Below are 20,545 nucleotides of genomic sequence, written 5' to 3'. Positions count from 1 at the left end.
TTTCCAGATATGTGATTATATGATCTGCACAGGGATAACTCTACTTCTTCTTTCCCCATTCTTTTTTTTCTTTTAAAGATTTATTTATTTACTTGAAAGTCAGAGTTACACAGAGAGGAGAGGCAGAGAGAGAGAGAGAGAGGTCTTCCATCCGATGGCCTCCCCCCCCCCCCCCCCGACCGCAACGGCTGGAGCTGCGCCTATCCAAAGCCAGGAGCTTCTTCTGGTCTCTCACATGGGTGCAGGGGCCCAAGGACTTGGGCCATCTTCTCATGCTTTCCCAGGCCATAGCAAAGAGCTGGATTGGAAGTGGAGCAGCCAGGTCTCAAACTGGCACCCATATGGGATGCCAGTGCTTCAGGCCAGGGCGTTAACCCGCTGTGCCACAGTGCCAGCCCCTTCTTTCCCCATTCTTAGGCTGCTCATTTTTTTCCTTTGGTCTAGCTGTTACCCAGTGCATTGTTGGGTAGTAGTAGAGATAGTCAGCATCCTTGTCTTGTTCTTAACCATACTGAAAATTCTGCTGGTGTTTTCCCATTGAGTTGGATGTTGGGACTGTGGTGTGTGTGTGTCTGTGTATCTGTATCCCTGTTGCGTATCTGTTGATTCCTGCTTTATGGACTGTTTTTCTTGGGAATGGGTTGTTTAATTTCATTGGAAATTTTTCTGCTTCTATGGAGATAATTATGCCTTTTCTCCTTAGACCTAGTAATATGGTATATGATATAAATGGATTTTTATTTTTTATTATTTGTTTTTGAAAGAATGACAGAGAAAAAGGAGAGGGAGGAAGAGAGGGAAGCTGGGATGGAGAGAACCTTCATCCGCTGGTTCACTCTCCAAATGGCTACAACAGCCAGGAACTCCATCCTGGTCTCCCACGTGGGTGGCAGGGGCCCACGTACTAGAGCCATTATCCACTGCCTTCCCAAGTGCATTAGCAGGGAGCTGGATCAGAAGCAGCAGCTGGGACTTGAACTGGCACTCTCATAGGGGATGCTGGCCATATAAATGGTGGCTTTACCTGCCGAGCCACAGTGCTGGCCCCTGCTAATGTATTTTTAAATGTTAAGTTATCTTTACATTCCTCAAATAAACCTGTGATATGTTTCATTCCTTAAGTTCTGGATCAACCTAGGTGTATTTGAGACTATCCAGTTTTTGAGTATGTAGTAGAATTCTATGTTGACCAGTAGAATCTGATGGAGAAAAATGTCATTGCATGAATTTTGAGAATTTTTAAAAATCCTTGATGTAAGATTACATGTTCCTAATTCTAAGGCTAAACATTAAATTATCCAGAAGTTTATTGGAAGCCAGTCCCTTTTCTAGATAATCTTTTTGACTGGAATTTTGCAGAATGCTATTGATGTAAGAAAGGGCACTTGCCAAGGTTGGAGTCATTCTGTGTGGGTAGAAGCAAAGCCATTCCAGAACTTGTAGCACACACATGGAGGCCAGGCAGGTAACAGAGGGATGGAATTAGCTGAGTAGCAGGTGTGAGGGAGTGGTGGGGACTGTGGTGAGCTGGAGTTTGTTCCAGCTCCTTCCAACGGCTTCTCAGGAATGTGACCCTGATGCCAGAGAGGCTAGGACATCTAGAATTTTAATGTGAAAACTTTGAAGATGTGGACAATTAGTTTAAACATGAAAAGCACAATGCAGGCCAAGCACAACACAGTCTGTGAAACTGTGACCCCATCAGCAGTCCTAGGAGCTGTGGTTAGGCAGTTGTCTTAGCTGGGCGTGGCTGCTAGACTTGCAAGTGGTGAACAGGAAGCTCAGAGGCGGGTCTTGCCCCTCCACAGCCTTGACAGGCTGCGTGCGCTGCTGCGGCGATGACCTGGCCTGGGCAGCCTGATCGTGGATGATGATGCTCCGAGCAAGCTCGAGAGGAGTGGGTGCCCCTGGGGAGGGGCAGCAAGGAGCGAACATGTACTCTTTGGGTTGGGGATGACTCAGTCCCTCCCTCCCACCATCCACCCAGTCCTGATGGGTGCGTTTCCTCTTTTTTTTTTTTTAGAAGGCTTTTATTAATGAATACAAATTCCATATATGTGGCTTTTAGGAATATAGTGGTTCTTCCCCCCATTCCCACCCTCCCACCTCCTACCCCTACTCCCATCCCACCTCCTACTCCCACTCCCATCCCATTCTTCATTAAGGTTCATTTTTAATTGACTATATACAGAAGACCAACTCTATACTGAGTAAAGATTTCAACAGTTTGCACCCACACAGACACACAAAGTATAAAGTACTGTTTGAAGACAAGTTTTACCATTAATTGTCATAGTACAACTCATTAAGGACAGAGGTCCTACATGGGGAGCAAGTGCACAGTGACTCCTGTTGTTGATTTAACAATTAACACTCTTACTTATGACATCAGTGATCACCCCAGGCTCTTGACATGAGCTGCCAAGGCTATGGAAGCCTCTTGGGTCCACAAACTCCGTTGGTTTTTAAACAGGGCCATAAGCAAAGAGGATGTTCTTTCCTCCCTTCAGAGAAAAGTGCATCCTTCTTTGATGGCCCCTTCTTTGCACTGGGATCTCATTCACAGAGATATTTCATTTAGGTCATTTTTTTTTGTCACAGCGTCTTGGCTTTCCATGCCTGAAATGCTCTCGTGGGCTTTTCAGCCGGATCTGAATGCCTTAGGGGCTGATTCTGAGCATTTCCTCTTTTCATTCCTCTTCTTGCTCTTGCTTTTATGCATGTGCTCATCCTGGCCCCTTCTCTGCATCCCATGCAATGGTGCGACTGGTCGCTCAGTTGTCAGTATTTGCTCTGTGTGTGACTGCCCCCCCCCCCCATTTCAGTGAGAAAGGCTAATTGGGTGCTTTCTTCTAGGGGAGGAGGAGTTTCAAAAACATGCTCTGTCAGTCTGTCCATGGCTCTGGGCTCTGACCTCACTGTTTGCCGGAGTGTTCTTATACTGAAGCTCTTGGCTTCTGCCTTCAATACCATGCATTCCTAATTATTTGTGCTACTTCTTAAGTAATCCAGAGGTCAGCCCTAGATTACTTACCAAAAGTGGCTGATAAGAATCGAGCCATGATTTCCAGCTCCTCCTCGTTCTTTATTTTTATTTTTTTATTATTTATTTATTTATTTTGACAGGCAGAGTGGATAGTGAGAGAGAGAGACAGAGAGAAAGGTCTTCCTTTGCCTTTGGTTCACCCTCCAATGGCTGCTGCGGCCGGCGCACCGCGCTGATCCGATGGCAGGAGCCAGGTGCTTCTCCTGGTCTCCCATGGGGTGCAGGGCCCAAGCACTTGGGCCATCCTCCACTGCACTCCCTGGCCACAGCAGAGAGCTGGCCTGGAAGAGGGGCAACCGGGACAGAATCCGGCGCCCCGGCCAGGACTAGAACCCGGTGTGCCGGCGCTGTAAGGCGGAGGATTAGCCTAGTGAGCCGCGGCGCCGGCCTCCTCCTCGTTCTTTGCAGATGCCGGTGTTAGAGCTTGGGAGAGAATTCCTTCTCTGCCATCAAGCTGGTTTAAGGCCAGGATCTGACTTTCAAAGGGGGCCAAGTGAAACCCATCTGCCTCTCCAGGGATTATTTAGAATGAATAAAATCAAGACCACGATACTTTTTCACATACATGCCTGCCGTGTGAATTGTTAACAGAAGAAACTCTTATGCCGGCGCAGTTTTTCTGGAAAACTAGGAATTTGAAGGACTTAACTTGTCGATCGCGATGAAGCCCATTTTATTAAAAGGAGCACTGTTTGTAGCTAAGCAGCCTTGTCCGCGTTGAGTTCGTTCGTTCTTGGTCCTACAGTGAAGTCAGAAGACAGTGACAGCTTCTGTTTCCATAGCTGCAGAATCTGTTTTCAAAAACACAGGGCTATGATTTCACTGTCGTTCCGTGCATGTCGGGAAGCTCATATGGAAATAGAAAGGAAGGCTCATTCAAAATACAAGCTTTCACACAAAGAAGTCCAGCTCCTCTGTGGGTGCTTGGATGAGATTTTTTTTCTTTCTTTTTCAAACTTTTTCAAGTTTTGCAGGCTTGTGCCAGAGGTTGAGCATGAAGTGGTCTTGAGTGACCTTGACTCTGTCCTGTCACTCAGGAATCCTCTTCAGACAGCTCCTTCTTGCGTTCTAACGTGACCGATGACTCAGTGAAAATCCATGGCATTCTATATAGGCTGCTGCCAACTGTAATTGTGTGTCACGTAGTCGTAAAGACAAATGGGTTGGTTGGTGCAGCAGGTTTGGACATAAAAAGGCGTGTCCTTGAATTCATTCTACACGCTGGGTTGTACTATGTCCAGGCGCTAAGGACACAGCAGTGAACCCAACGCCTAGACGTATGTCTTTGTCTCGGCCAGTCTCTGCTTGCACACTGTACACCTGGGTTGAAGTTTGTAGCCTGGTTGGAGGCACGGGTGTGATGAGGAATCCCTGTTTCCCCAGCAGGAGAGTTATTTGGGAGGAAACCGCAGAGCTGTCATTGATTGAGCACTTAGTGTATGCTTAGAGCACTTAGAATGTACTTTAGTGAATCATCTCACTCAACCCTTAAAACAACCCAGTACTTCCCACTTTATAGAGGGACCAAGGGTTGTAAGGGTTAACTGACTTTAGCTTGCACCACTGTCACTCCCTGTCTTACCCTGAAGGGGTGGAGCTTGTAGCAGAATTGCCTGTGTGGTCAGGGTTAGGAAATGTACTCCTCTCCAGGCTGTTGCGAAGGTGTGGGTGGCACTGAGCCTCTCCCACTCTGAGTACCTGCTGGAGGACACAGAGATCCAACGGTGCTCTTCTGTGACGACGAGCTTCTACAGCAAGTGCTGTAGCCGCATTTGTGTATGTTCCCTTGTTACTGAAGTAGACACAGGAGTGGAGCTTCCCTAGCACAAAAATTTGAAATTCAAAGTACTCCAAGAATCCAAAAACATGTTGAATGCCAACAGGATGCCACAGTGGAAAATTGCACGTCTGACCTCGTGTTGCAGTCAAATCATTGAAGTATAAAATGACCTCCAGGCTGTGTGTGGAAGGTGTATATGAAACATAAATACGTTTCGTGTTTAGACTTGGGTCTCTATCTTAAGATATACAATTATTTATATGCAAGTATTCCAGAATCCAGAAAAATCCTAAATCTATAATAATACTCCAATCCCCAGCATTTTGGAAGAGGGTTACTCTGCTTGTACCGAATTCTGCACCCGCCATTTCCCTGCTTCATCTAACCAGGGCATCTCTTCTTGGCCACCGTGTGCTTCTCTGCCCTTGGAAATGACGCTGTGGTGAGAATTGTGCAGAGGCGTTGTGTGGATGGCCATGCCTTATTTGGTGGAGATTTGTATCAGGAACATTGTCCTCTTCCACGTGCTAGCTGTCATACAGATGCCGAGAAGAGGAACGTTAAATGTCTGTAATGATGATGGCTTTTCTTAGAAAATAATTGGAGGCCGGCACCGTGGCTCAACAGGCTAATCCTCTGCCTAGCGGTGCCGGCACACGGGGTTCTAGTCCCGGTCAGGGCGCCGGATTCTGTCCCGGTTGCCCCTCTTCCAGGCCAGCCCTCTGCTGTGGCCAGGGAGTGCAGTGGAGGATGGCCCAAGTGCTTGGGCCCTGCACCCCATGGGAGACCAGGAGAAGCACCTGACTCCTGCCTTTGGATCAGCGCGGTGTGCTGGCCACAGCGCGCCGGCTGTGGCGGCCATTGGAGGGTGAACCAACGGCAAAGGAAGACCTTTCTCTCTGTCTCTCTCTCTCACTGTCCACTCTGCCTGTCAAAAAAAAATAATAATAATTGGAGACGTGTACTTGCTTTTCATGCATGTTCCTCGATGTGTGTGAGGTCATCATCTGCACCCTTGTCAGCTCCACAGGTGTCCTCCTTAAGTAGGACAAAGAAATGCTTATTTGATAGGGAACAGCATGGCATTTTATACTTGTTTTAATTAATTTCTTTGATTACTAGTGATACTTTTCCCTGAAAACATTTTAAATTAATTTTTGATAATAAAAAGTCACATTTAAAATAAAAAGTAATTTAACAAAAAGTATTTTCATTATGGATTTTAACTTTTTTTTGGTGCGAAAAGATCTTCATGAATTATTACATTTGATCTTGAAATGGACAATTATCTCATGGTCTTTAGAGTTTTTTTGTGTGTAGGGTTGTTCTTTTTATGTCTCAACTTTTTCTGAAAAATTTCACATCTGTATAAATTATAAAAGAAGGGTACAGTGAAGTACACTGATGTTTGCCTTCTGTGTTTATTGGCGTTTTTGTGTGTGCTGTGGTATTAAACAGGCTTGAGTTCAATATCAGCCTCCCCTCTGGGTACTTAGGTCTCTGCAAGGGTACGTGCAGCCTTGGTTTTCCCACCGGGGGCTTCAGGAGGGTGATGATGCAGGCTCCACAGCAGCCCTGAGGTTGGTGCAGGCCCTCCCCCTTGGGGTACCACCCCCAGGCCAGGCCTGGCATGGCACATGGTTGGTCACTTGCAGTATGTGCAGCCGGCAGCATTCTTCCGCTGGTTGGAGTCCTTGTGAGTTTTTTAAAAGCCGAGCTCCTCAGGGAGTGAGTGTGGTGAAAGTCGGCCCCCAAGGAGGGGCCCGGACTGAGAACTGCTCTCTTCCTCTCCTGCCCCTGGGCCTCCTCGCTCTGGTTATTGCATTCACTTTATCTGGGAGTGTGGCAGCTGGCAGCCACTGTTTTAGGCTGGGCGAGGCTTGTTAGTAATTCAGGCCTGTCTGTGGGGAGGGCAGGTGAGGCCCCCTGTGCTCCGCTGGCCTTGCTTTCTTGACCCTGTGGCCACACAGAGCGGCAGCACAAGCAAGTAGGGGCTGCAAGGCAAGTGTTGCGCTTGCAGCAATAGCTTTCTGGCTTAGAAGCTCAGGGATTTTTCCAGTGAGCCATGCCACAGGGCTTTGGGATGAAAATACCCCTCCTGCCACCCTCCCAGGCTCTGGCCAGCCTCCTCCTGGAGCCCTGGGAATGTGGGAGAGCCGGCTGCAGTTTCTGGGTTTCTGATCGGGGCTCACAGAGAAGCATGGAATATACCACCGTGATGCTCCTCCAAGAACCTCCCTCGCCCGGCCTGCTGCCCATCAGGCTGGCCTTGTGCCCCATGACTGGCGGGATTAAATATCCACAGAGGCCACTCTTTGTCCAGCAGACCAACCAGTTGGCCCGATACACTAGGGAAGCCCCCTGCAGACGGGTGCACTGCCTGGAGGCGCTGCCTCTTCAGGGGCAACGGCCAAGTTTGCAACGCCCTGCCCAGCTGTTGGGGGCTTCCAGGCGATGCGTGTCTGCCCTGGGCCCAGGCCAGCTGGTCTCACTGAACTCTCGTGGTGCTGGAAGGCATGTAAAGGTTCCATTGCGGACGGGAGAGGAGGGGCGGCTTCAGCCGGCTCTGCGGCTCAGCTCTGTCTCCTTTGGCAGGAGATGGAGCTATTTATGGCGTCTGATAAATCTGCCGCCTGTGAGAGGGACCAGGGGGCCCCTGTTACGTAAGGTCGTCGGCGAGTGCTGTATTTTTGTTCTCTTGTTCTTCCTTGTTCTGGGACACAGGGGTGGGCTTCCAGAAGGCAGCATGGCCTGGCGTTTGGGTCACATGGTAGCAGTTTTCACTCACGAGACCTGGATCTATTACATGGGTTTGCCCTGACGTCATAGGCATTCTCTGGTGCAGCGCCTGTGCTTGGGGGGAGGGGGGGAGGAAGAGATGTGCGCGGGGTGGGGTGGGGTGGTGGTTTGCTTCCGGTTTCCTTGCAAGGTTTAGAAATGAGAGGGGGCCTGGATTCTGGAACTCACTTGGGTCACAGTCATTTTTCTCCAGTTGCTCCAAGTTGAGGAAATTTGCTTGGAGAGGTTGTTGTTGCCGTTTTAGGGGCTTCCCTTGTTCCAGAGCCAGAGAAAGATGATGTAGGCTTATGAGTGGATGCTGCTCCCCCTACCGTTTTTTTATTTTTATTTTTCTGAGACACAGAGAGGTAGAGAGAGCTCTCATCTGTTGGTTCACTCCCCCCAGATGCCCAGAACAGCCAGGGCTGGGCCGAGCTGAGGTTGGGTGCTGGGCGCTCAATCCAGGTCTCCCATGTGGGTGGCAGGAGCTTGATTACTTGAGCCCTCGTCACTGCTGCCTCCCAGGGTGTGCAGTGGCAGGAAGCTGCAGTCGGGAGCCGGAGCCGGGACTTGAACCCAGACACTCTGATGTGGACTCCGGCATCCTGACCCTTGTTTTAGCCCCTGGGTCAGATGCCTGGCCCTGCTCCACCGTTCTGGCTGCAGTTGCCTGTGTGGGCTCCTGCAGGTCTCTCTCATCCTGTGGGTGGTCACTCATGCCCTCTCCCAAGATGCTCCTGCCTCCGCAGTGTGGTGTTGTAGGAACTGCAAATTTGCGGCAGTGAGAACGCTTCCCAGTCCTGCTTCTGCCACGACTGGGGCTGAGACTTCGAGCAAGATGCCTGACCTCTCCCCAAGCCTCTCCTCAACCCCTGCCTCACAAAACAAGTATGGTTCTGCCAGTCTTTAGAGTTACATGAAGGGCAGGAAATGGCATCGCAAGCGTGCAAGCCTGCGGTGCCCTGCATGGTATGGGTGACCTGCACGGCCCTTGGCAACTTCTGGGCAGCCTTGCTCCCTCCCCCTACCCCGTGCCACCGCTGCCAACCTGCAACTTGTCTCTTCTTCACCCAGCTGTTCAGCTTTGACATGGACATTCCCCACTGCTTAGCCATGTGAGGAGCTGGCCTGGACAGATGGGAGTGCCAGGAAGATCCAGTGAGATGAGAGAGTGACAAATGGAGGAGTAGAGAGTGAACAGACCTGCGTGGTCACCTGTCATCCGCCCGCTGTGTGGCGTGGCCCCAGATCCCATCTTTGAGCTGCCTGCAGAGTGGGTACATATTTCTCCTGTGGACTTGAGCTGTCTCAGTGGGGTCTTTGTCATGTTTGCTTTGCACCTGTCCTGGCAAGAGGGTTATTTTAAGACCCGGTGGACAGATGTGGGAGCATGGTTCGTTGTCAAGGATCACAGGGAGTGTCTGATTTCCCACTGGACTGTGAGCTCCTTTAAGCACACCGTTACTCACAGCTGTAGTAGAGCAAACAGCGTCTTTGGAGCCATTCAAAGCTAAGCTCAACCCCTAGCGAGTTATTCAGCCTCTGTTTGTTTATCCCATTTCCTCTTCTATAATAAGTGAATGCTGATATTACCTTATAGGTTGTGAGCCTTAAGCAAGGTCATGTGTACAAATGACCAAGTACAGGGCCAGGCCTGTGGCTCATTGTGCAATTACAGGAGTGCTGGCACTGTCTGTGTTTTCACATAACACATCCTGTTCTCCTCACCTTCTAAGCAGGTGGCATTTGACTCAGAGAAGTAGCTACCAGATAGCAAGACGCCAGGTTGCCCTGTCCACAGAATGGGGGGCCCTTGTGTCAGTCTCAACTGATACAAGTTGGGACCTTCATGAACAAGGTGGCCTCAGATGAGAGCCAAGATCCTAGAGGGCCCACCTTGATTTTATTTTTTTATTTTTTTGTAATTTTTTTAAAATCTACTTGAGAGGTAGAACAACTGAGAAAGAGAGAGAGAGAGTGAGAGCGAGCAAGCGAGCAGTTTTCCATTCACTGCTCTGCTTCCCAAATTCCAAATACCTGTAACAGCCAGGGCTGGACCAGGCCAAATCCTGGAGCCAGGAACTCCATCTGGGTGTCCCACGTGGGCAGCGCAGGCTCAAATGCTTGAGCCATCATCTGCTGTTTCCTAGGAAGCAGAGCAGCTGCCTCTCCAAGTGGAACCATGATGAGGGATGCGGCCATCCCAAGCAACAACCAAACCCGCTGTGCAGTGCTTGCACCACCTCCTTGCCCCCCTACTCCCTCGCCAGTTTTAAATGATGGATTTCCTTTAGGATCATTCACAGCCTGTAGGGTCGCTGGCCATCCCAGGTGATTGTTCCTAAGGTAGGAACAAGGTGTTGAATGCCTCCATTGCCTGTACAGCTATGAAATGCCTGTGATCCCTGGGGCCCAGGCCTGGCCCGCCACCTCCTCTTCCAACAACTCGACAAGCAGGTGATGGCACACCCACATTCTGTGGACGAGCAACATCTCAGAGCCTGTCCAAAGGCTATAGATTAAATCCATGCCTGTCTGGTCCCAGTGTAGGATCTGAATCATCTTCCTCTGGGGCCGAAAGGCTGTGAGGTGACTCTGATTTGCTTTCTCCCTGGGCTTAGCACAGCACAGGGAACCTAAGGAGGACTGGGCCTGCAAAACCCAAGTCCCCCATGGGAGGCAGAATTCCGGAGTTGTCCCATGAAGATTGCCCTCCCCTGCTTTTCAGTCAAGTGCCCATCTAGGTTCTGCTGTCCAGGGGCTAGAAAGAAAGATGCCATGGCAAAAGAGGAAGTCATGGGAGTTCCAGGCCGAGAAGATGCAGCACAGCTTTGCTGGTTGGGGGATGAGGCCACATGCAGGGACCACAGGGAGACTTGGAGGAGCTCATGGAAGGTGTGGAAGGAATGCGGGCAGCCTCAAGGAACACAGGCCAGCCCCAGCAGGCAGCCCCAGAAAGGAGTCCTTCAGTCCTGCAACCCCAGGGAGCTGAGTTCAGCCAACAACCCGAGTCAGTGTGGACTGCAGAGCTTTCCAGAGCCTCCAGTAAGGAACACACTCTGCCGACACCTGGACTGCAGCCTGGTGAGAGAGCCATGGTGGATTTCTAACCCGTGGACCTGTGAGTTGATGCATGGGTGTTATGTCACGCCGCTGTGAAATCTAGGCTAGAGACAACCCACAGTCCTGCCGCACAGCTTGTCTCTGTTGGAAATTGTTTGCTTTCTTGGACCTGTTTGTTCAGGTTGCTGAGTAAAATCATAGACCGCAGGTGTATCCGATGGCTCTGCCCTTAAGGAGGAAACTTTGAGCGCTCAGACACCTGCTGCTCCAAGCGAGAGGATTGGTGTCTCCTTAGCACCTGCTGGGCCTCCCACCTGGAGCTGTGGTTCTGATGTTTTCTTCACTGCCTCTGACTTTGTCCTGGAGGAAGCTCCCTTTTCACCCCTTCGGGAGTAGGTGATTTGTGCACACAAAGGGCAACTCTGTCTGCTTTGTGCCACTTGGGTCTCCTGCTAGGTGTGTGTGTGTGTGTGTGAGAGAGAGAGAGAGAGAGAGAGAGAGAGAGAGATGGTTGGGAACAGGTGGCAGTGGTCTCATGCTCACAGCACAAGGGAGAGTCAAGAAGGGCTGACCTGGAGGTAGAAGCCCACCTGTGATTCCACCTGCCGTCTCCTGCAGCCCATGGAGCACCGTAGCTGGCAGGCAGCACGGAGAGCTGGCTCAGTCCCTTCCTTTTCCAGATGGGGGAGCTGGGCTCAGAGCAGTGACACCCTCTCTTCAGTGTCACACTGCTTTCTCGGGTTTAGTGCAGATTCTGAGCCACAAAACTCGCACAGTAGAGGAAGAGAAAATCTTAGGAACTTACGCATGTACTTTGTCAGCAACTTCAAGTTCGGCAACAGACTGCAGTAAACTTGAGCAGCGTGTCAAGTACTCCGACAACCTGAGGGCTGCCGTCATTGACCGTGGCATTGAGAAGAAGGATGAAGCCAGGAACCTGGGCCAAGGGCTCCAGGCGCAAGGCAGGAGAATTCTCCCAGCCCCCGTGTGGACTCTGTCCTACTTCTTTGCCCTGAACCTCTTTGGCTAAGAAACTGACCAGCTTGTGGAATTTCTCACTGATCCCTGCCCTCCTGCAGCCTCCCCAGGCAGCCCTCAGTAAATTCAAGACTCGCTTTCAGCTCTGTCTCAGAGAAGCCTTTGGCTGGCTGTGCCAGGGTTTGCTGCGGCCACCGTTGCCTTGCTGCTGAACCCGCATGAAGCCTCAGAAGCACCTGTGCCTGCTAAGTAGGGGGAAGACAAAAGACACGGCAACCACCGAGCTGCCCTGAGCCCTTTCTGAGCTGTGTTCCCCCTGTGGCTGGCTCCGTGGCCTTTGGAAAGTTACTGGGCCTCTCTGGGCATTATTTTCCTTGGCTGTCAAATAAGGCCGGTAACACTACCTGGCTAGTGGGGAGGTGCTGGTGGTGTGTAGTAGAAGTTAGAGCTTCCAAAGCACTTGACGCAGGGGCTGGCACACACTGAGCTCTCGGCGAAGGTGGGCGTTGGTGGTCACCACTTTAGAGACGTTGTTTGCTCTTGTGGAAGACCCGGTTCTCAGTTGTGTGATTGTAGGAACATTTAGGGTCGAGGAAGGTGGCTCCTGTTAGGGTACTACAAAGAGTTTGTGAAAAGTGGAATTAAAAGATAAGTTTATTTTGGCGCAAAAAATTGAAATTCATGCATCATTTTAATAATATGCATTTTTCATGAACTCTCTGAAGACCTTTCATATGCCTGAATTTCAAGATAGGTTTGCACCAAAGGACATGCCTGCTAATCCCATGTTCTCAGGCATGCGTGCCAGGCTGTGTGCCAGGTGCTTTGTTTGTGTCCGTGTTACCGATCCAATAATTTGAGAGGTGTGGGTGTGGGTATTATTGTCCCACAGAGGAGGAAACCAGGCTCAGGGACCTGTAGGAACATGCCATGGGTCTCAGCAGCCAGAAAGCCCAGGGCCCACAGCTCTCTCCTCCTCCCCAAATGAAGCCTTGACGTTGTGGGGGGCTGCGTGCTGGGCAGCCTCTTGCTGCTTTAGTCTTGTGAGCCCAGTGGGATGCCTGGCTGCACTTCTTTCTGCCCCTTTGAGTTCTGAGAGATCATGAGATCTCAGCAGAAAATGCAGCGTGAGTCACGGTGCTGATCCACGCTGTGGTGGAATGAGGTTTGAATCCTCAGGGTCCTTCACAGCTACCTCACACCTGGGAGAAGGGCAGTCACCCCTCCCTCTCAGTTCCTGGGTCCTCCGCAGGGCACACAGCACAGCTGTTTCTTCAGGCTGAAACTGGTGGAAGCTTTGCTGAGCTGCTTTCCAGTGATTGACACCTGAGTCTTCCTGGTCCCCACTGTTGGATGGTTTATCTTGCACGTTTGACCACGAATCCCAGCCGGTGTGTACTGGTCTGTATTGGGAAGGGGAAGAGAGGTTAAATTGGAGCCAGCTGTGATTCCCATTCGTGGAACACTTCAGAAGTGTGCCAGGCAGGTTCTCCCTGTTCTCGGTGAGCAGTGGGTAATGGAGGAGTTTAGCCCCATTGCCTTCTGTTACGGATTCCAAAATCATAGCTTCCTAGCTTCCAGGGATCCTCAAGGTCATTTGGGTCAAGGCCCCTTCATTCAGTCATTCATTCACTTCTTGTATTGTGTGTCCTGCTGACATTTACTTAGTGCCCACCGTGTGCCAGGACAGCCTTGCATCGTGTTAGGAGCTGACAAGTAGGGATAGGAGGACAGAGCCTGGGGCTTGTGTGTGGTGGGGAGAGGCTTGTCCCAGAGTGCACACCACACGGCAGGTGCCTGTGCTACAGGGACTGTGTACAGGTGGTGGTAGTGATGGTTTTGAGAACTTCCTGTGGACCAGGCAGAGGGTCAGTATCTTACAGGGATCATCTTATTTAGAAGAACTCCATAGTTTGCTGTAATTTAGAACTGCTTCTCTGTGGATAAAAATCCAGGCTATTTCTCACTTGATTTTAATGGGCAAAAAACTTGGTTTTTGGGTTTTTTTGTTTGTTTTAAAATTTCAAGAAGGGCCCCTCGAGCTTCCGAATGGCTTTGCCAGTTGCCGCACTTCCAGAGTGCCCTGTGGACTTGAGCTGTGGCCCGTGTTCCCTTGTGAGCCCGAGTGAGCATTTGCTGATGCCTCCAAAAGTTGGTGTTTCAGAAAGGACTTAAAACAGTCAGCCCCTGCACATCCCTGGGTCCCACGTCTGCTCATTCAACCAACCCCAGATCGGGGGGAAAAAATTTCCCAAAAGTTCCAAAAATCGAATCTTAAATTTCCTGCCGATCAGGCACCAGACTGCTTGGAAGTGGTGCTGTGGAAGTGACGCGCGGCCTCTGCCCTCGTACAGGTCTCTGCCTCTCTCGACACGCCAGGTTTGAGCCTGGCCCGCTTTGCATTCGTGTTGTATGGAGTTAGGCCTGTGATGGTTGCATCAGTACTGAGCGTGCACAGATGACCTTTCTTGTCATCATTCCGTAGACTGTACAGTTTAACATCTAGATCATGTAGAGATGATCTGAAGGGTATGGGGGGATGTATTCTATGCGAGGTTATAAGCGAATATTATGCCATCTTGTTTCAAGGACTGAAGGGATGAGCATTTGGCCTAATGGCTCAGATGCCCACGTCTGTCATCAGAGTTGCCTGGGTTTGAGTTCTGACTCCAGTTTCCTACTAATGCAAACCCTGGGAAGCAGTAGGGATGACTCAAGTAATTGGGTCCCTGCCACCCATGTGGGAGACCTGGAATGTGTTCCTGACTTCTGGCTTCAATAACTGGCCCAGGCCTGGCCATTGTGGGCATTTTGGGGAGTGAATTAGAGGGTGGGAGCTCTCTTTGTGTCTGTCTGTCTGCCTCTCAAATTAGCATCCTGATTTTGGTATCCACAGGGAGTCCTGGAAGGGAAGAGTGACTGAAGCATTGTAGCGATATGTTTCTGTGCTAAATGTGCGACATCTATAAATGGAAACAAAGCTTCTGTTAGGAGAAGCAGTAGCACTTAGGGATAAATGATCAAGATACAGGCCACCCAGAAATGAAGGCAAAAGTTACATAACCCATGGTCGAATCCCCTTTGAGAAATCTTCACATTATAGAACGTTAAAAAGAAAAACAACGTTGATTTAAATGAAACTTTGCTTTCAGAACAGTTGCATTCTGCAAAGGGAGAAAGTATTTTGAACTATTGTATATGAATCACATAGAACACGTAAGGATAAAGAAGGTTTGAATGGAGGGTTTGGTTCGTTAATGCATTTAGAACCTTTTGAGATCTGTGTAATTACCTTCTCTCTCTCTCTGCCCCTGTGACAAATTTGTACCTGCTCCGGAACCTTCTATCCAAGGTGGCACTGTTGAACTTCTCCATAGCTGCCACAGTCCTGTGCCATTACATCTTAGGGCTATGTGTTCCCTGTGATCAGCTTGGTCTGTACCTACTGAGGCCAAAGAGCCACGGACATTTTGCCAGGCTGTCCTTTGGGATTTGTTCTCCCTACCCTGCTCCAGGAAAGCATAATGAGACTCTGAGTTTCCTAAAACACTTGCCGTATTCACTGAGCCTTATTACAACTGTTTAATACGAAATCTCACCTGGTAAGGGACCTTTATTGAGGTTCCTTTAAAAAGTGTTCAGGGAGTCTATGTCCTTTATTCTGGGCTTTTTGCTTTAGGTTTGTGAATCGCATGCATTATGTAGTCTTTAATTTTAGATATTCCTAGTTGATTTCACTGCCATTTTTACTTTACCATGTTTTCCTCACCTTTGAGTTTTATTATGTTGATGTGTTCCCGAGATCCCGTGAGACGTGGTCACACCTGGCGCTCTCCAGAAGTGTGAAAGGGGTCTTCCGGGGCTGGGCTTGTGCCACATCCGGTGTTGGAGTGCTGGTTGGAGTCCTGGCTGTTCCACTTCCAATCTAGCTTCCTTAATGCACCTAGGAGAGCAACGCAAGGTGGCCCAAGTACTTGGGCTTCTGCCACTCATGTAAGAGATGTAGGTGGAGTTCCTGGTTCCTAGCTTTGCACTGACCTGGCTGTTGCAGCCATTTGGGGAATAAACCAGTAGATGGAATCTCTCTCTCCCTCTCCCTCTCTCCTTTCCCTCTCTCCTTTCCCTCTCCCTCTCCCTCTCCCTCTCCCTCTCCCTCTCCCTCTCCCTCTCCCTCTTTCCTTTCCCTCTCTCCCTTCCCTCTCCCTCTCCTCCTCCCACTGCCCCTCTCCCTCCCCTCCCTCTCTCCATCTCCCCTGCTCCAACCTCCCCTTCTTCTCTCCTTCTCTTGGTCTTTCCCTCTCTCCCTCTGTTTCTCTGCCTTTCAGATAAATAATTTTAAAAGGGGGTCTTCAGGTTTCAGCATATCTGGCACTGTTTGTTGTCTTTGTGTATGAAAGCATCTTAATTGGGTATAGAGTTCTTAAAAACTTTTCACTCCAGTTCCTGAGGACTGTCTTCGACAAAGCACTGGCATCACATTTAGACATATGAGATGCCTTTTTGTCCCCAGTCTTTGTGTCGTTACATTTTTGTCTGTGTCTAGATATCTTCAGGATTTAAACTCCACACTAGGTTATATCTAGGAGTCCGTTTCATTAATTCTGTCTGGGTCCTGCGGTAGAGGCTTTTGGTTTAAAAGTGCAAGTCTTCGCTCTAGGCATCCATTCCAGTCCAGCGTGTTTTCAGCTCTGTTCCCTTGCATCCACACCTCTTTTTCAGGCGCTCTCCTGAGTGCATCTCTTCATCTTCTCAGTGTCAAGAGTTTGCAAGCCGGTTCCCAGATTCCATGTGTGCACCCATGGGTCTGTTGTCTACTCTGCTCAAGCATACATGTAAGCAAGGGATGAGTCGCAGAGCCAAGTTGGTGGATCGTTGCATGGTTTGCAGCCAGCACGGCAGCCTCCAGACCAGGAATCAGAACTGGACCGTCCCAGGAGAAGCCCCCAGTGGCCCCCTGAGAGGCGAAAGACAGGCAGCTCCCCTTGGCGTCACCCTGAACAGTTCCGTCCTGGCTCGCTGGCTGCGTCTCCCACCTTCTGGAGGGCTTCTCCTCCAGCACCCCGCCCTCCCCGGCCTCTGCCACCCAGGTGGTTTTGGGTATTGCCCAGGGCCTCTCGCTTGTCGGTGGCTTTGTCGTTTTGTCTGTATTTGAACCACTGAGGAGCTGAGACAACCCGGATTCATCTATTTACGGTCTTGCAGAAATTGCTGAGGCGTCCAAGGTGCTTCTCACACCTTTCCCTTTGCACCAGGGACCTGCAGGCTTCCCCACCCCCTCTCCCATTGGATATATATTTTTTAAGGTTAATTTATTTATTTGAAGGGTAGAGTTACAGACAGAGGGAAAGACATATATATAGAGAGAGGTCCTTCATTTGCTGGTTCACTCCCCAAAGGGCCGCAATGGATGGAGTTGCGCCGATCCAAAGGCAGGAACCAGGAGCCAGGTGCTTCCTCCCAGTCTCCCACACGGGTGCAGGGGCCCAAGGACTTGGGCCACCTTCTACTGCTTTCCCAGGCCATAGCAGGGAGCTGGATTGGAAGTGGAGCAGCTGGGACTTGAACCGCCACCCTTATGGAATGCCGGCGTTTCAGGTGCCCTCCCCCCAATTTGATACTTATTTTGTCTGTGTTATGAGGGTAGGACACTTATCCCCTGAGCCAACTTCATTTAATAGGAATTCTTGGTTGTACTTTGACAAACCCTCCTTGAGGAGCAATGACAAAGATTCAAGGCTGTGCCACATCTCCTTGTAATCACCATAGCTCATCATTTGTTACCACAGTGAGTCTCTTTTTCTTTTTGATCATAGGTTCTCTCAAAATTACTGAATATCCCACTGAGTGTTTTTTTAAAATATGGGTTGTATTGAGCATATAGGTTGTTATTTGGATTTAAGGTACAAGCCTTTAAGCCATATGGTTACGGAAGCACACATCCTGTTACTTAGCCTTAAGGGTAATGGCCTCATCACCCATCCTGCAGCCTCTGGGAAATTCTACTGTAGATCAGTAGAAGAATGGGAGTGAAATAGTTTTGTAAAAGGTGTTTATTTTTTTCATCTACTTGAAAGGCAGCGTGTCATATGTGTGCTTACCCACACACAGAGGAAGAGAGATTTTCCATCTGCTGATTCATTCCCCAAATGCCTGCGATAGTCGGGCCTGCACCAGGCCAAAGCCGGGAGCCAGGGACTCCATCTGGGTCTCCCCTGTGGGTGGCAGGGACCTAAGCACTTCAGCCATCACCTGCTGCCTCTGAGGGTGCATCAGTAGGAAGCTGGATCCAGAAACAGAGCAGCCAGGATTCACACTGGTACTCAGATATGGGATGCTGGCATTGCAAACTTCGGCTGAACCAGACCTGTTCCATGTCACAAGACCTGCTCCAGGAAACAGTTTTGACTCTGTAGACCCTTTGAGCCAGGCTCAGGGTACCCCAGGGGTTCTCAGTCCGCACTTTGAGATCTCTTGCTTCCTGCCTGATTCATTAAGCCTCTGCTTGACATTGTTTGCTGGGTGTGTGCACACACACCTGCTGTGGGCATGGAGGTGGGCTGGGCTGACCTTGAAGGCAAGTTTGACTTCTAAGGCAGCAGCGCCTTCCTGAAATGTTTGAAGTTACTGCCTGTAGGCTTACTATTTGGGAGTGGAGTGGAGCCTGTACCATATACCATCCCTTTTCCTACAATTTTCTGGGGAAAAAAATCTCAGATTTTTTAAAAACAGACTTGATTTAATTGAAAGGCAAAACTACACACAAAGAGAGAGAAATAGAGAGAGATCTTCCATCCACTGATTCACTCCCTAAATGGCCGCCATGGCCAGGACTGGGTCATACTGAAGCCAGAAACCTGGAAGTCCATCCGGGTCTCCCACCTTGACCACTTGAGCCATCTTCCGCTGCGTTCCCAGGGGCATTAGCAGGGAGCGGAGCAGCTGGCTCTCGACCAGCGCTCTTATGGGATGCCAGTGTCACAGGTGGCTGGCTTAACCTGCTGAGCCACAATGCAGACCCCTCAGTCAGATTTTAGACAGGGCTGTGAGTCTCCTGCTTAGGCCCCTGTTGCTGCAATGGCCCCAAGGGTCTAGACCTCAGCTCCGCCAGAACCCCTGAAACTGTGTGTGGTTTTTGGAAGTAAGGTCTGTAATTTTCATCAGATTTTTCAAGAGTCCCCTTATTTCTCACTGTAACTTCAGTGTAGGGGAATAGACCTTAAAGTTCTTAGAGAGCCGAGAACATATCACGGTTGGAAGGGCTGAAGAGAAACATCACTTGTTGGCCGGCACCGCGGCTCACTAGGCTAATCCTCCACCTTGCGGCGCCGGCACACCGGGTTCTAGTTCCGGTCGGGGCACCGGATTCTGTCCCGGTTGCCCCTCTTCCAGGCCAGCTCTCTGCTGTGGCCAGGGAGTGCAGTGGAGGATGGCCCAAGTGCTTGGGCCCTGCACCCCATGGGAGACCAGGAGAAGCACCTGGCTCCTGCCATCGGATCAGCGCAGTGCGCTGGCCGCAGCGCGCCGGCCGTGGCGGCCATTGGAGGGTGAAACAACGGCAGAGGAAGACCTTTCTCTCTGTCTCTCTCTCTCTCTCACTGTCCACTCTGCCTGTCAAAAAAAAAAAAAAAAAAATCACTTGTTACCTAATTCAGTTTACAGATCATCGTCACCTCACTGTAAGTTAATCCCACAGCAACATATCCATTTGTGTCTCGTTCGGAACATGCACGCGTGGCTGTTCCCACGCATACAGTGGTGGCCTGGCTCCCTGGATGTCCTTGTTCCAGGTTAGGGCTCATCATTGCAGCCGTGGTCACTTGTGTCTTTGCTCATAGCTGCTTCCAGGCAGGCTTCAGTGAGTGGACGAAGCCAGGGGCTCCACGTTTTGGTCTCCATCCATCCTGCAAAGTTGAATGGACTTTCCTGCATTTCTTCTGTTGAACCTGAGGACTATGATTGGCAATGCCTTGACTTGGGAAGCACTTAGTGAACTTTGCAGTGTGAACCCCGTCCTGTTGGAGGCTTTGTGTTCCAGGGATTCTGGCTGTAATTAACCCCTCTGTCTGGGTTTTCCTGCAGGTTCCCCGTGAGCAGTCCCTGCTGGTGCACCAGACCTCCCGGGGCCCATCTGCCCGACTGCCCCAGACTCCGGCAGCGGGGCCCCTGATGGCAGTGGGCACCTCCCCGTGAAACCTGCCAAGCTGGACGCCACAGCTCCGCGCGACGACACTTTGGCCAGCTCCGTGCCCCCTTCGGAGACTTGCAGCCATGCAGTCCTAGCCTGCAGCCCAGGCCTCCCTGAGGAACACTACATAAGCGAGGCTGTGGAAGATGCTCCCAGCTACAGAGGGTACCGAGATGCCTGCACCATTACAGGTATGGGGGTCCTCTCTCTGCCGGGGAGGGAGGGAGGTTGCCGTCAGTGAAGGTGGGAGAGGTGCGCGCATTGGGATCACTGAAGTACAAGAGGGTCCGGGATTCAGAGGCCTCCCAGCTAGCACCTGCTCTGCAACAATGACTGGGTCAGTCACGAACCCTGTCTGACATGTAGACAGCCCTCCCTAGGATCATCGTGAAGGTTGCCGATGAGGACGTTGGACCCTGAGCCACAGGCATGGCCCACAGCAGATGCCTGGTGTAGTGTGGTCTCTTCCTCCTCTTTCCGAGCCTTAGGGTCAGTCACCAGGTGGGTGCGGTGGCAGGGACATGCAGCATCAGTGGCCTTGATGCTGCATTAGGAGCTGCAGCCCTCGGTTCTTCCTGATCCCTGCGTCAGTGCCACCTTCCTGGTGTCCCAGGAGCAGGACGAGCCCCTCGCACCCAGGGCCACCTCTGCTGTGCAGGAGCGTTGTACTGCATCTCCCGCTGAGCTCTTTTCCCAGGGGATCCTGGAGAGACAG

At 50.6% G+C, this 20,545-nt stretch overlaps 1 protein-coding gene across 2 annotated transcripts in view; it reads left to right on the top strand.

Annotated features, from left to right (window-relative positions):
• The window catches only part of TRAK1 (trafficking kinesin protein 1), a 193,291-nt gene that overhangs the window by 51,038 nt on the left and 121,708 nt on the right, over positions 1-20,545 (top strand). For both annotated transcript variants that reach the window (XM_070050990.1, XM_070050991.1), the window contains exon 2: positions 19,725-20,021. The gene's annotated coding sequence lies outside the window, so the exon portion shown is untranslated. The remainder of the gene's footprint in view (positions 1-19,724; positions 20,022-20,545) is intronic.

This window comes from Oryctolagus cuniculus, chromosome 10, assembly GCF_964237555.1.
Source record: "Oryctolagus cuniculus chromosome 10, mOryCun1.1, whole genome shotgun sequence".
Classification (NCBI taxonomy): domain Eukaryota; kingdom Metazoa; phylum Chordata; class Mammalia; order Lagomorpha; family Leporidae; genus Oryctolagus; species Oryctolagus cuniculus.
This window is presented reverse-complemented; position numbering and strand designations above follow the sequence as displayed.